This window comes from Nicotiana attenuata, chromosome 3, assembly GCF_001879085.1.
Source record: "Nicotiana attenuata strain UT chromosome 3, NIATTr2, whole genome shotgun sequence".
NCBI classification, from domain to species: Eukaryota; Viridiplantae; Streptophyta; class Magnoliopsida; order Solanales; family Solanaceae; genus Nicotiana; species Nicotiana attenuata.
In genome coordinates this window covers 44,519,818-44,534,276 of record NC_031991.1, presented here as the reverse complement: position 1 = coordinate 44,534,276, position 14,459 = coordinate 44,519,818, and positions in this window count along the sequence as shown.

Below are 14,459 nucleotides of genomic sequence, written 5' to 3'. Positions count from 1 at the left end.
TGAGCCAAGGTGGTGTACATGCTCATGAACTGAGCCAAAGTCTCCTGGAGCGCTGGAGTAGTAGTGGCAGTAGTAGGTGTGCCAGGTGCCTGGGCTCCGGCTGGATCTGCTGGTGGTACCTCGGCGGCAGCTCGCGCAGCTGCTCTGGCTGCACCACGTGCGCGTCCTCGGCCTCTCCCCCGGCCCCGGCCTCGGACGGCTGCAGTAAGGGGCGCGGGTGCCTGATCATCTCGAGTGGCACGTGTCTTCACCATCAGTGAGAGAATAGAAGTTAGAAGTTTAGAATTGATGTCAAAATATCGCACGACAAGGAATTCAAATGAAACGAAGATTTTCCTAAACAGTTACATAGCCTCTCGTAGATAAGTACAGACGTCTCCGTACCGATCAGCGAGACTCTAATAAACCGGCCTGTGTTCCGTGACTCCTATGAACCTAGAGCTCTGATACCAACTTGTCACGACCCTAGTTCACCAACCGTGAACATGTCATGACGGCACCTGGTCCCCATGACCAGGTAAGCCTAACATTTGCGGAAATATATTAATTGCGGAAAAATAGAGAAAATCAATTCAAATATCTAAAGGAAACTGTACTGAATGCCGCTTGGCAAGTACAACTCAATATCACAAGTCTAACACAATTCCCAAAACCCGGAAACTCACGGGCAACACAGGCTACAGAAGTGTATAGCAAAGGTTCCAAACTCCAGAATTTCTAACAACCGAAAGAGGGAAAACTAAGTACTAAAGATAGAATAAGAGGGAGACTCGTCAGTCTGCGGACGCAGCAGATCTACCTTGGAGTCTCCGTAATCCTCCTGCCTCACTGATAGTGCGCCTGAGTAGAGGTACTTGGATGATCTGCACATGAAAAACATGCGCAGGAAGGGCATGAGTACACCACAGCGGTACTCAGTAAGTGCCAAGCCTAACCTCGGCTGGGTAGTGACGAGGAAGGTCAGGGCCATACTGAGACAAAATATAGTAATAACAATAATTAACAGTATGATAATCTGACAGAAATAATAAATACAATAGTGATATAAGACAGATTAAACAAGGCAATAGCAAATACACAAGAACGAAACAACCACAAAATAAGTACAGCTCAACACCAATGGTAACAATGAGGATCTCCCAGGATACCGTCCTATAGTCCTTTTCTCAACTGTCCAGTGGATCTCCCGGGATACCGTCCCGTAGTCCATCATATGTGTATATCCGAAGGATCTCCCGAGATACCGTCCCGTAGTCCAACTATCAATGTGCAGGGGGATCTATTGGGAATCTAACCCGCAGTCCCAAAGTAAAAGTGCAGGGGGATCTACCGGGAATCGAACCCGTAGTCCCAAAGTAAACAAACAAGGGGGGAGCTACCGGAATCCCACATCCGTAGTCCCAATGTAATTGCGCAATCACAACCAGAAGGTACACGGAAATGAAGTACAAAAGACAAGCAACAGGTCGTACTGGCCTAGCATGCTTCACGTAGTACAGTTAAGGCAACATAAGCAATTAGGCAAGTTAAATTAACTAAACATGCTTTCCTAATCTAGCACAAGTTATAATTGCAAGTAGAATAAAGCAAATATGAAAGGAACTCAATCTCAATATCTTAAGAAAAATTGGATTTCCAACAATTGGCTCAAGTACACGCCCGTCACCTCGCGTACAAGGCACTCAAATCAACAATTAACAAATCCTAAGGGGAAAGGTCCCCCACACAAGGTTAGACAAGCCACTTACCTCGAATCGGCACCAAAATCAACTCGAAATCACACTTTTGCCACGAGTATCCGACTCCAAATGGACCAAATCTATTCAATTCAATTACATATCGTAAGTAATATTGCAAACAACTGATTCCACTATTAAATTTAAAGCTAGGACGCGAAAATAGGTAAAATGACCAAAACGCCCCTCAGACCAACGTCTCGGAATCGAATAATTTTTACATTTTCAGAACCCTCGTACTCTCACGAGTCTAACCATATAAAAATCTCCCAAATCGGAGGTCAATTTCCCACTCAAAACTCAATAATTATGTCTATGAAGTTCTTCCAATTTTTCCCCAAATTTTGACCTTGAATTCGAATTCTAATGGTGGATTTAACTATATAATGATGAAATATAACAAGAAGGGACCAAAGAAACGTTACCCAGTGATCTTCACTTCAACTCCCACTCAGAATCGCCTTAAACCGAGCTCTCAATTGATTTTTGTAACTTATGAACTCAAACCCTCGAAATTTCTATTTCTGCCCAGGGATCTCCGCTTCTGTGGACAAGGGACCGCTTCTGCGGTCCCGCTTATGCGAAACGACCACATCCGCTTCTGCGGTCCGGTCAACCGCTTATGCGGTTCCGCTTATGCGGATTATCCACCGCTTCTGCGGTTCCAACTAAAAGCCAAACGGCCGCATCTGCGGCTATTTTCTCGCAGATGCGAGGCCGCTCCTGCGGAATTTCCTCTGCATCTGCGACTCCTGGAAATCTGCCCCAAACCGCTTCTGCGATGATCCAGCCGCTTCTGCGGTTCCCAAGCCGCAGAAGCGAAAATACCAGAAGATGAAAAGGACCAGCTGCTGCAACACTTCAAAAATCTCCCCGTTAACCACCCGAAATCATCCTGAGGCCCCCGGGACCTCAACCAAAAGCACCAATACCACCTAATACCTTATTCAAAGTTGTACCAATCCTTAAAACACCTAAAACAACACTGGAGGTCCGATTAAATCAAAGATTCAAGCCTAAGAACTTCAAATTCCAACAAAACACACTTTCGATCAAAAACCAAACCAAACCTCGCCCGAATGACCTGAAATTTTGCACACACATCCCAAATGACATGACGGAGCTACTGCAACTTCCGGAATTCCAATCCGACCCTCGGATCAAAAACTCACTATCGGACCGGAAACTTCAAAAATTCAAACTTCGGCATTTCAAGCCTAAATGAGCTACGAGCCTCCAAAATACATTCCGAACACGCTCCCAACCCCGAAATCACCTAACGGAGCTAACGCAACCATCGGATTTCCATTCCGAGGTCTTCTTCACACTGTTCACATACAGTCTTCTCCCTGTGTGTGATCTCTCATTCTTGACTTCCACCAAGAGTAGTACTGGTCATTAAAGAGTGGAGGCCTAGCGGTGGATTGTCCTTCCCTATTTCTAGGTGGTACACTCATCTTGATCTTCTCCTAAGGTGTTAGCCTCTTCAAGAATAACCCGCTCTGATACCAATTGATGTTTTATACTTCAATACCACACAAGAGGGGAGTGATTTGTGTGGTGTCCAGTTTTCCCGTGCACTGTATTATAGAAGGATATGGTTCTTCTACACGTTCCTTAAACTACAGTTACAGAATAATAAATGCAGAAAGTAAAGAACACTAGTATTTTTACGTAGAAAACACCCGGCTCAAAAGGTGAAAAAATCACGACCTACTACCCAGTAGGATTTTTTCCAACATTTCACTAAATCACTGAGCGAACAACAGCATTTACAAAACTCTTGTAAGCCTAAGGATTACCTCTAACCCTTTGTAGTAACCAGCCACAGCCTATTGCGACAACTTCAAGTTAACTCAAACTTGAACAATACAACTCAAAGTACCTTTAATACAAATGCTTCTAAAGAAATATGAAAGGTACAACCTAAAAGTCCTACTACAATTGAACTAGAATAAAAGACGACACTGGAACTTGTTCGTCTATCTGGTTTATGTAGCTTCAGGTTTGCACACTTGAATCACATAGGAATTGCTTGCAAAATACCTTGCTATTTTGCTCTCAAATCTTACTTAACTTCAGCATGTGTGCGTCACCTGTAAAAGAGAACGAACCGATATATAAATATAGAGAGAGAGTGTGTAACAACCCGACCAGTCGTTTTGAGCTCTAACGCGTTGCTCGATGGTTTGAGGCCATGATAAGCTTCACTTCAGGTATTATGACTTGTACGCGTGGTCGGAATTGAATTTCGGGATGCTTGGAGTTGATTAGGAAAGAAAATTCTACATTTGGAAGCTTTAAGTTGGAAAAATTGACTTGTTGACATCCAATTTTGTCCCTCTTTTCTTCCAAATTGTTTACTTGAGCTTCTAATATTTTAATAATGTGAAAATATTTACTTTACCATTTTTCTAATTAGTATCATTATTTTATTATTATTTTTGTTATTGTTATCATCATTAGATAATACAATTGTCACTGCTACTATCATTATTATTATTATTATTATTATTATTATTATTATTGTTACTACTACTACTACTACTATGATTTTGTATCTCAAATTATTCCATTCAATTTTAATCAACCAATAATATTTTCCTTTATGAATATTTTTCACTGCATTGTCTTAATCCTACTCCTATTTGTAATATATTTATTCAAGTAATTTACATATTGGTTGCGTGCCCGTTTTAAATTAATGGTTATATACTAAATAGATATTTACAACATAAATTTGTAATTATTTAAACAGTAGAGAATTATTTAATATAAATATTTTATTACTAGGCATATCAAAATTTAATTACTTATTTCATATTAATAACTTTGTTACAAGATTTAAGAAGCCCAAATACAAGACAAAGAAGAAAGAGATTCGGCCTTTTCCATAGCCCAAATCAGAGGCCCATACCCACCAGCCCATCTACTCTACTTCTTTTCCATGTCATCTCCACATAAGCTCCACGTAACCACCATGTCAGTGCCAACTGTGCGCCAACAGTAAAAACACATGCCAAACTCACGCCTAGCACACCCTTTTCTAGAGAATTCTATGTATTTTTTTTTTAACTTGTTTTATCCTAAGCCTAATCTGAGCCATCCGTTATTTTAATCCAATGGTCAATATTTATCCCATTAATTAAATCCAATTTGCTAACCCTGTTCTCTCTCTTCTAACCCACCACAGACGCTTCTTCTCCACCCTTTCTTCTTCTCCACAAAATTCCACTGTTGCTCAGCCATGGCAGACCTGCCATTACCATTTTTGAACAAGAAGCTCTGTGCCTCATTTAATTCTTCTGCAATACCAACGTTCAATTTTCAAATGGTTCATAGCCTTGACTCAATTTCAAAATCCCGCCCAAAACTAAGAACCCTAATTTTGCACCTATAAATACCGGTGTTTGGATGCTATTTGGGAAGCTGGAACTGGGAGCCGCCGCCTCTATTCCCCTTCGAAGAAGCTGGTTCAGCCGCCCCCTTTACCCTAAAAATTGATGGTTGTTAGCCGCCTTTTCACTCAAAAATCAGAGGTTTTTCGGCCACCCCTTTTACCCCAAAATTGATGGTTTTTGGGAGCCGCCCATTTTACCCCAGAAACAAAAGAGTTCTCTAAGCTCTCTTTGGATTTTTAGCCATTATAATGGTTTATTTGCTTATTCCGGCGACTAACGATCATCTAAGGTAGAGAGTTCGAAGTCGGAGTTTAATAGTGCATCTAAGACCCCGCCTCAGTTCGCTGCCCTAAAATAGGTCAGTGATTTTTCTCTTTTTTTTTCGATTCCGCAGTTCTAAGCATGTTTATAATCTGCACATATTGGAAAAAATATAGTTATTTACCTTTCGTTTCTTGTTAGACATTTGAAGTGCTTCTTATTAACCCCTGATGTAATTAATTTGAGTTATCATTATGTGTTCATTGTTTGTTAGGAATCATGAGTTAAGTATTCTTAGTTGTTGTCAATATATTAGAAACCATGTTTAGAACTTTTGCATTTTAAACTAAATCATTAATTGATAGCATGTCCATATGTATTCACAACTGCGTTCTAATTATCACCTTTTAAATAGTTAAGACATGAGTGTTAGAACTTATAAAAAATTTGTTGTAAAAGTATAGGATACGGGGATACGGTTGTTTGCTTCATGAGATTGAATATGATTGAGGCAGTAGTCATCATCACGTCTATTTAATTAGATTCTATGTCCTAAAATTTCAGTTAAGTCCTAATGTTAACTAACTATATAAATTCCGTATGCTCTTTCGAGTCTGATATATGAAACCTGCGCATTGTTTAAAGTATTGGTAGTTTGAAACAAGTTGCCAATGATATCTCGCTATTCAGTCATGCTTATAGGATTTATAGTACTACTAAATTTGATATTAACAAATAATGATTGCTTGTAGTTTAGCTCTAATTGTTATAGAAAGTTTCTTTGTGATATACGGGCATATATAAATGAGGTATAGGTAGTAGTGTTCATACAATTAATCAGGTGTTTGAGAGAATTGTATGGGTTTACATCGAGTCTATCCTTTGTCTCCTTAGTCATTTATTTGTGGATATGTACCAGGTTGAGAGAAATTGTTGTTCTAGCTTAAGTAAATAAATGCTATATGGAGTAGAAATAGTTTGTTCTAATTGTTTGGAAGCATGTTAAATTAGCACTTATGTAAAGGGGTACCTTTAAGACTTCTTAGTGCTAGAAATCGTGTCCAGCTCTTTCCTTGGTAATATTTTGAATAAATACAAGTAATTCTCAAGTTCTGTAAATGCATTGCAGCATGTATCATATGTGAAGTTTAAAATTTTGTTTCAGATCTCTATAATCCTTAGAACACTCACCTTTACTCAACTATTCAACTTTCTACTTTGCTGTTTATTTTTTTCGTGTATATTAAGGATTAAGCTCTCTTCTAATTCCATCATTTATTTTATTTGTCTTTGCATGTCATGCTGGAGTTACAAAGAGTCTCAAAGTGAGACTCTCCACCACCATCACATGGAGTCCTCACATTCCATCCTCCTATAGATGGACCGGATAGCAAGGAAACAAGTGAATCGCTTGGGGTCGCCTATGGCGACTTTTGTTTTTACTTACTCTGCCTATTTGTTAATCTACATGATTTGTTCTATTTGAGCCTATGACTGATGATTAATTTTATCATTTAAAATTACGACGTTAGTTTTGGCAATGTATTTGTTGGATAAAGACTTAAAGGATACACTGCACTCAGCGTTTTGGGGGTTAGTAATTTTCACACGAGACCTAAGGAAGAAACTTGTTTTATCCTTGTCACGTCTTAATAAGTTTATTAACTTGGACTACTACTTTTCTTTTCTTTTTTTTTTTTTAAAAAAACGTGCAAAATAAAAGGAATTTGGCAGGCTTCTTTTTCTAACGTCAGTTTTTAATGATTTTGGACTTTTATTACATTGGAGTTTATATAGATTGTTTGTTTTAAAGTTCGTTTCAAAATGCCGTTTTCTTAATCCATATTGTATATACATTCAGTCATAAATTTATCAAGGCACTTAGTATTTCCAATTGAATTATCCAATTACGCTTCAAACTTTTCTTTTATTAATTAACCTAAGTTTGGTCGGTTAACCGTACTAACGGATCATATAGGGTGCTTTAACAATCTTCCCTATAGGATTAATTAGAACCCTTACCTAGAATTTTTAAGGTCAAGCAGACCATAAAATAGAGTTAATTTTAAGCTCTATTTAGTTAAAATTGGTGTCCTAATTCACCATTAAAATAATTAGGTGGCGATTCTCTTTAATTATTTAAACCTTCAGAATTACCAATATGTTATAGTCTAGTTTGACCCGTGTTAAAATGGGGTATAACATGACTAAAGTGTGACTTTTGAGTAAACGACCTTGGAATCGGGATTTGAAGGTTCCAACAGGTTCGTATGATGATTTTGGATTTGGGTGTATGTCCGGATCGAGTTTTGGATGACCCGAGAGCGTTTCGGCGCCTATTGTGGAAATTGGCATTTTGGAAGAATTTCATAAATTTGGGTTGAGGTGTATTTCAATGTTATCGATGTCCGTTTGGGATTCCGAGTTTGGGAATAGCTCCGTATAGTGATTCTAGTGTTGGAAGCGCGTCCGGAAGTGGATTCGGAGGTCCATAGGTCATTTTGGGGTCATTTGGTGAAAGTTAGAAATTTGAAGGTTTTTGAGAAGTTTGACCGGAACTGGACTTTTTGATATCGGGGTCGGATTCCGATTCCAGAAGTTGGAGTAGGTCCATAATGTCGAATGTGACTTATATGCAAAATTTGAGGTCAATCGGACGTGATTTGATAGGTTTCGACATCGAATGTAGAAGTTTGAAGTTCTAAAGTTCATTAAGCTTGAATTGGGGTGTGATTCATGATTTTGATGTAGTTTGATGTGATTTGAGGCCTCGAGCAGGTCCTTGTTATGTTATGGGACTGGTTTGTATGATTGGACGGGGCCCCGAAGGCCTCAGGTGTGTTTCGGGGTGGTTTCGGATCATTTCGGGTTGTTTTGCAATAGCTGATGCTGGTGTTTGGTGTTGTTCTTCGCATTCGCGAAGAAGGATTTGGCTTCTGGGATTTTGTTCTTCGCGATCGCGAAGAGATTCTCGCATTCGCGAAGAAGAAAATCTCTGTTACGCAAGTCTGACTTCGGAGGCTCATATCTCACAATCCATAAGGAATTTGGAGATGATCCAAAAATGAAACTTGTATCCCTTTTTGTCTAGTTTTCAGAAAGGTAAAGCATTTAGCATTTGTATTTTTGTACAAAAAGTTATGGCCATTATACTAAAGACTGCCTGAGAAGAGTTTGGAAATGGCTTTTGAGAATTTTTTTCATCGCGAACGTGATGGGGGCTCGCGAACGCGAAGAAGGGTTTCCTGGGCAGTGTATAAGTTTAAGAAAATGGGTTTGGCTCATTTCCTCCATGGGAGCCGTCCTAGGAGTGATTTTAGAGCTCCATTTTCATCATTCATGTCAAGATAAGTGATTCCCACATATTGTAAGTTAAATACTTGGATCGTATATATATTAACATGGAAATTCATGGAAAATTAGTGAAAACTTGGGGTTTTGGTGAAAAACCTAGAAAATGGTATTTTTGGATTTTGACCACGAATTTGAGCATGGAATTTGAAACAAATTATATATTTGAGTTCGTGGGGTTATGGGTAAAGTTTATCTTCAAAAATTTTCGAAATCCGGGCACGTGGACCTGGGGGTGCATTGTAGGAATCTTGCATTTAGAGTTGGGTAATCACCTTAATAGTTGGAATATGAACTTTTGAGCGTATATTGGTTTATTTATACACCATTTGAATAGTTTTGGATTGTTCGGCACCGATTTGGGAGTTTGAGCTCATCCTTGGACCGGAAAGTAGGCCTTGAGACGAGGTAAGTCTCCTTTCTAAACTTGTAAGAGGGAATTAACCCCATAGGTGACATAAATTAATATTTGCTTTTAATTGTAGGGGATTGCGTATGCACGAGGTGACGAGATTCCGTACGTAGCTACTAGCGATGCCTATGCTCGGGTAGTCTAGGTTTACATTATGCCTTTTTGATATCGTTGTCGATTTATGTTTGTGGGTTTCCCGAGAACAAACAAGATTGAGGTTGAGTAATAATTTCCTTGAAAGAATTGAAATTTGAAGAATTTAAGATTTAAAAGATTTCATTTGAACTTCAAAATTTTGAAAAGAATTGAGGAATATTATAATAGCTTAAGAAATCTATGTGTAACTGCATCGCACGTATGTTTCGCGAGCGGGGTAATTTCCTTAAAAAGTTTCAAGTTGAATTTCCATTATTTTAAAAAGAATTAAGAGAGAGATATGATTTAAATGTTAAACTTATATTTGGCCGCGTTGCAGGTATGATTCGCGAGCGGGGTATTTCCTTGAATTTATATTTGACCGCGTCGCATGTATGATTCGCGAGCGAGGACCGTGTGGCAAGTATGATTCGTGAGCGGGGACCGCGTCGCATGTATGATTCGCGAGCGGGGAAATTTATAGATGCATCTATGGTTTGTGCCGTTCGACCCTCGACAGTGCACAATTTACATTTATGTTGGATCAGGCCGAACGTCCTCGGTGGAATTTATGTGTGATAATAGAACCGTAAACCATTTTATAATTTGTATAAATACGTTGTTTGAGAAATCAAATGTTTTAAATGAAGGAAGTGCTCGAGGTTCTATAATATGATGAAAGAATTGTCCATTTATATCTTGTTCCGAGTTTTATTGTTATCTCTATAAATCATGCTTAATTAGAATCTCACATAATTATACTCGGACCACTAGTAAGTGTCGAAGTCGACCTCTCGTCACTACTTCTTCGAGGTTAGACTGGATACTTACTAGGTACTCGTTGTTTTCGTACTCATACTACACTTGCTGTACATTTTGTTGTACATGCATACATATACATTTCATGGTCTTGTGAATGCAGCGGCGTGGTTGATACGGGGACTTGAGGTGAGCTGCATCTTATGTGCGATCCGCAGCCAGCAGAGTCTCCTTCAGAGTATTAGTATTTTCCTTTCTTTCCTAATTTGTATTCCGGACAGTTATTGTATTTTATTTTATTCTTTAGTAAACACTCATGCACTTGTGATTCCAAGTCCTGGGAGGATTATGGGATATTTAGTATTGAAATTGGGAAACATTGTTATTTTTCTGTAAAGTTCATCTTTTAGTAGTTAAATTGAAGGACATTTATGATTTCAAAATATTAAAATGAGAATTAAATTAACTATTTGGTGTTGGCTTGCCTGACATTGGTATCCGGCGCCATCACGACCTTCAACGGATTTTGGGTCGTGACAACATGGTATCAGAGCACTAGGTTCGCTTAAGTCTCACGAATCATGAGCGAGTCTAGTAGAGTCTTGTGGATCGGTACGGAGACGTTTGTACTTATCTTCCAGAGGCTACAGGGCTGTAGGGGCACTTCCCTTCTTGATTCCTCTTCGTGCGATTTGATTCCTTTGAGGCTCATGCCTTCTTTTCCTTACTATTCAATCTTATGCGACGTGAAGTGCTTGTTATAAATCAGGAATTTTAAGAATTGTAATGGTACTATAGATGTGGTGTAGGATGTTCCTCCCTGTGTATTTGCTTTGGGCGATTGTCGTCGCCTAGTGGAAGGTCGTTCTGTCGTTTTAGCTCACTATCAGTATTACCTAAGGTTCGAGATTTGGCTTTGATTATCATGACGATTCGTACGTTGCTATCGTACAGTGTTTGTGTAATGGTAGGATGCTTTTATATGCGTCGGAACAATGAATGACTTGGAAAGGGGTTTACTCATTCCATGACTCAAAGGTTCGGTATTTTATTTCCGACGGAGGAAAGGCAATTGGCCTATGAAGGTTCAGGTATGGGTTGATGGAGCAATGAGACTTGGTATTTTCGAGCGTGGTAGAATTTGATCTGTGAGATGGTGCCAGAGAAGCGGTTGTCAGAGGTAGCAAAGAGTAACAATTTCGGAATCAGATGGATATTTTTAATATTGGTGGGCTCGAGGAAGATGATCTTCGGAAAGTTTTAAAGTTAGTAGCTATCCATTAGTTCAAGTGCTACGGAGAGAGATATTGATTTGAAGCAACAACTGGGTAGGGAAGAATGAGGAAGGGAAGGTGAGAGGGTGTCTTGCGGTGGTTAAGTTTCCAGAAAGCTAAGTGTGAGAAACAGGAGTCGTGTAGTTGCTTAAGGATGGAGTTTGACCAAAGTGGGAGAGTGGCAGAGTAGCAAATGTGTTATGTGGTAGGATGACTATACGCCTTGAAGAAAGTTTAGAGTTATTTGAGATTCATGATGGACAATGACTAGGTCTACCGGCTTAATGTAGAATATCGGCTGCTATATGGAGGAAGGTGGGATACGACAGAAAGGAGCTTGCTTGATATGAAGCAGGATATAGCATGACTTCGGGGAATTTTGCGGGTTGATTGTGCAAGATCATGTCAATAGGGGATAACGAATCTTGGCGGGTTCTAGAGTTATACAATGGTAGCTTCAAGCTAAGTGGGAGAGTTCCACCCCCTATGATTGGATTGTGTGGTCGTGTATTTGTGAGATTTCTGGTTATCGGCGTATTGGAAGGTTAATACAACTAAGGGAAGAGGACATCAGTAGTAAATTGAGCAAAGAATTTGAGGAATGTGTGTTATAATTGGCCTTATTGACTCATGTTCAGGCGCTGGGAAGGTTCGTGATTTACGCTTAGTGCAGAGGTGATTTGCTAGGGAGGTGATTCAGTTAGGTGCTTCAGTGAGAGGGTGTTCATGTGCTAGTGGGGCCTTGGAGTTTGATTTTTATTTGGGACTAAGTCAGAGTGGGTGACTCTCAACAACGATCCTAGTGGATTTGAAGGTTAAAGTGTGGTGCTGAAGGATTTCGAGTCCATAGTATGGTTAAGTATCGAGCTTTTGCAGCGGATTATGAAAGGGGCTTGGATTGTTCTATGTTATCTTCGGTCTGCGGTGTAGCATTGGAGGAATGGGAGAAAATAACTTCGGACTCATAGAGGAATTATCAGAATGGGTGTACCAGTTGAAGATGCGAATGTGCGCACAAGGAGGGTATGAGATGGTTCGTGACAGTGTGGTCTCGTGAAATAAGGTCACTCGGGATGAGTGCGGATTAGGTTCGTGATGTAATGAATTGAGCTATTATTATTACTAAGGCAAGTTAAGAATAAATTGGGAAAAGACGGGTCGGCTAACAATGGTTGAATTGGCATGATGGTGGCAATGATCGGTTCCTTCAGCGCGTTGAGTTATGCATGTGATTTGTGGCGGTATGTGCGAGGCTTGACGGCCGCCGTAATTGATTTTATTTGGAGGAATTCAAGTATTATGGCATGTTATGTGTAGATGGATCCCGGAAGAGTTATGGTGGTTTAGACCACTACTTGAGGTTGGTATTTTTTACGGATATGAGAATTCAGTCACGTGTTGCAATGGTTCTCTTGAAATGAGTTAAGTAGAAGGTTTCTATTTGATGAAGTGTTTACCCTATGTAGTTCAGGAATTATGATGAAATTCTTGTACTATTGCGTATTGGCGTGATTAAGTGCATCAAGTAGCATGGGATTCGAAAGTTGAGGATTCAAGTTGCGGTTCGGTGTTGACAAGGATGTCATGAGCTCGGATGAGTAGGAAAGGATTTAGATGTTTAAAGTAAGATGGTATTGTTTTCGGCGTCACCTAAGGTCGATGTCATGTGTAAGAGGCCTTGTGTATTGATTTGTGGATTCTTGATTTGCTTTATAGCATTAGTGCGGTCAGTGGTATGGATGTGCAGACTTGTTACCTGGTGCGGAAGGTTGAGGGAGCGTATCCCTCGGGAAGATTGTATAAGCGTGACGTGTAGTCACTTGACTGATTGAAAATTGAAACTAAGTATGAAGATTGTGGTAATATCGCTAAATTGAGAACTTATGCCTGGTGAGCGCTCGGTTCATTTGGTCGTGGGCTGTGGAAGTTAGTTCCGGCTATGATGGCTATTCTTGTGTGTTATGGGAGAAAGGGGTTATTATGGGCCCTTGAAAGGTTATTAGCCTAATACGGTGCGATCAGAATCGGCTTGAGGTCCGTGGATAGATTTAAATATGAATATGGGTTCTATATCAGGCCAGATGAGTTCATTTCAGCATAGCGCTCCTTATGAAGGAGTATTCGGACGTTGCATGTCGTTTCGTAGTCGGCTATTTCATATAATACTATATCGTGCCGTGTGAGTTGTGAAACGGCTTGATAAATTTCATATGTGTTGAGGTTCCGCGTAGCGATGATGTTATGTGAGCGGGATGGCTCTCGAGATTCAGATCATATGTCGCACCTTAGTTGTGCTTGATTTTTGTAGCGTATGGCACTATATGTCTCCCCAGGGATGGTATTATGCACTTAGCGTTCTTGTGGCCGATATTCGGGAATTTTGTAATAATGAGCATTCTAGCTCGGTAAGTATCTCCTTATATAGACTTTATGTGTGGATCGGGTGGCACGCCGCCACGGGTATGTTGTTTGGATCAAGTTGCACGCCGCAGTAGTGTGATGTTGAGTACAGTCCCCTATATCTATTTTCGTGTGTTTTGTTTTCCATTTTCTGAGGAAGGTTCATAACACCTTTTTGGTTGTCTAGTTAGATACGCAGGTTGGGTAGTCCTTTCCAGAGTTCGTTTTCCTTATGTATCACATTCGAGTTGGTAGCTTGTTGGCACATTGTGGCATCATATGAGACTTTTGATCGTGTCTGGGGTAGTTTATTGCCTGAGTAGCTTATACTGGGAGGGACGAGATAATTGGATCTGGGATCAGTGCGATCGGATTATATGCAGTATATTAAAGAGCAAATACCATTATTTGGTTCATAATGAGGTGATGATTCTAGTCAAGAGGAGAGATTCAATGGTTTGTTGACTCAACAGTTGGTTATGAATTTCTATACATCTCCTCCGTCGTGGCGGTATTGCAAGAGTTGGAGCAAGACTTATATATGCCATGAGGTGCACTATGAGCATCGGATTCGTGAAATTTCGGCTATTGTTATCAGGGGATGTTATTATGGTCATGTGAGTTATGCAGTGCATAGTGTGGATTCAGCAAAGGTATGCAGTCACGTATTGATGCATCGCATAGAGGTTGATACAGTGTTCAAATGATGGAAACGGGCCTGGCGGAGAAT